General features: G+C 36.4%; 1 protein-coding gene across 3 annotated transcripts in view; it reads right to left on the minus strand.

Annotated features, from left to right (window-relative positions):
* Positions 1-2500, minus strand: part of LOC144973674 (atrial natriuretic peptide-converting enzyme-like) — a 221532-nt gene that overhangs the window by 203620 nt on the left and 15412 nt on the right. The window lies entirely within an intron of this gene.

A 2500-nucleotide genomic window follows, 5' to 3' on the forward strand; every position in this document is an offset into this window, starting at 1 on the left:
CTTTCCACGACGGAATATAAGATATAGATAATGCATCAAACAAGATGTCTGATGTCAACAGGAATCACCCATGTTATCCAAGTGAGCAAATTGGGGGTTAATAATAAAATTGCCCAAGGAAAAAAAAAACGGAAGTGCCTGAAGCGTGGCTCGAACCAGGGACCTTCCGGGTCACAAAAATCACTGTTTTGCACCTAGTTTACCCGGAAATAATACAATTTTGTTTTGAGGCAGTAGGTTATAATATTTGTTTTAATTCCTTTATTATTTTCTTATTCTACCTGCTTGTTAGGCTGTCTAATCCTAATTCCTTTATTATTTTCTTATTCTATACCTGCTTGTTAGGCTGTCTAATCCTTATTCCTTTATTATTTTCTCATTCTACCTGCTTGTTGGACTGTCTAATATGTCACCATTTATGTGTCTCGTAAACTTACTTGACTGGACAGATCCTCGGCTTCCGTCTGTCGGTGATGTCGCCACCCTGAACAAACTGATGAAGGATCATCCTTCAAATAATTTCGAGGACCCTATTGCTACCGCAAATAGTTTCTCTCTACACTTTAGAGATAAAATATCAGGTATTCGGAATAATTTGGACAAAGAAGAGATAATGAAAGCACAAATAAATGAAACTAATGCACTTCCAGCCGGAGCAGCATTCGACGAATTTGAACCCGCCACTGAAACAGAAGTACTGTCTGCGCTGAGACAATGCTCCAAAACAACCAGCCCAATAGATCCCATTCCTTCATGGCTTGTTCTTTCTTGTGCTGATATTTTGGTTCCCGTTCTTACTCATATTGTAAATGCTAGTTTGTTTATTGGTGAGGTATCTAATAATCTTAAACATGCTATTGTCACTCCCATATTAAAGAAATCTAGCCTTGACAAAGAAGACCCAAATAATTATCGACCAGTCTCGAATCTCACCCTCATGTCTAAACTAATTGAGAAAATTGTTGCTTTTAGGCTTAACACGTTTTTGAATGAACACAATTTGTTCTCTAAATTTCAGTCTGCTTATCGCCCCTTTCACAGCACTGAAACTGCTCTTATTAAAATCCATAATGATATCATAAATCATTTATGTCGGAAAAATGATGATGTTATTATCATACTACTCGACCTTAGTGCTGCTTTTGACACAATAGACCATACTCTTTTAATTGACAGACTTAAGAAACTATACGGATTTGGGGGTACTGTCCTTGACTGGTTTTCTTCTTACCTCTCTGACAGAATTCAATCAGTGTCTGTAAATCGACATGACTTCTCTTCTCCTTGTCCCCTATCTTTTGGTGTACCACAGGGTTCAGTTCTGGGACCCTCTTTATTCACCCTCTATATCAGACCATTAGGTGACATCATCTCAAAATATTTTATTAAGTACCATTTTTACGCAGACGACACCCAATTACTGTTTCCCATTAATATCGACAATCATCTCAATGTTATAACGGATATAGAAAATTGTATCTCTGAGATTAGTGACTGGATGTGTTGCAACAAACTCAGGTTAAATGAAAATAAAACAGAGGTGTTGCAAATTACAAGACGGGGCTTCGTGGACCTTTCCACGCTTAACCTGAATCTTTCTGATTGTGTAATTCCCATCACTAAAGAACCTGTGAGAAACTTAGGAGTTTTATTCGATACCAAATTAAACATGTCTGCCCATGTCACTAATGTAACTAGATCCTGCAATCTTTACCTTAGATCTATTGGTGCTATTAGAAGGCTTCTTGATATTGATACTACTAAACTTCTTGTGGTCTCTTTGATTCTTACCCGCCTTGATTATTGCAATAGCTTGCTCTATGGTTGTGATAATAATGTCATTAATCGACTCCAAAAGATACAGAACAAAGCAGCTCGATTGGTAACGTTATCTAAAAAGCGTGAGCATATAACACCGATTTTGGAGGACCTACACTGGCTACCTGTAAAGTTTAGGATTGAATTTAAAATACTCACCCATGTTTTCAATTGCTTAAACAATTCCGCTCCTGTTTACCTTCAGGAACTTATCCACCTTTATGAACCCAGTCGAAATTTAAGATCTGCCAATTTAAATATCCTAAGGGAACCCCCAAAATCGTTAGTTTTTCATGAGAAATCCTTTGACCACCATGCCCCCCGACTGTGGAACTCCATCAATATTGAAACTAAAAATAGTGAAAATCCACTTATCTTTAGAAAACGGTTAAAAACTGAGCTTTTCTGTAGGGCATATAATTTGGATTCTTAGTGTGTATTTTATTATAATATATTATGTTATCATCGAATTTGTGTGGCTTTAACATGCCAGTTCTATATTTGTATATCATACATGATGTGTTGATGTAAAGCGCCAGTGAGCAATTCCAAATTGGAACTAGGCGCTATATAAGTTCATTATATTATATTATTATAATATTATTGTTGTTAGTTGTCGTTGTTAGCATTATCTATCTAGCCATGTGGGCATAAATCATATTGCTTAGATTATTATTATTGT

The sequence above is a fragment of the Berghia stephanieae genome, chromosome 5 (assembly GCF_034508935.2).
Source record: "Berghia stephanieae isolate SIO BIC M18660-M18661 chromosome 5, UCSD_Bste_1.3, whole genome shotgun sequence".
Taxonomy (NCBI): domain Eukaryota; kingdom Metazoa; phylum Mollusca; class Gastropoda; order Nudibranchia; family Aeolidiidae; genus Berghia; species Berghia stephanieae.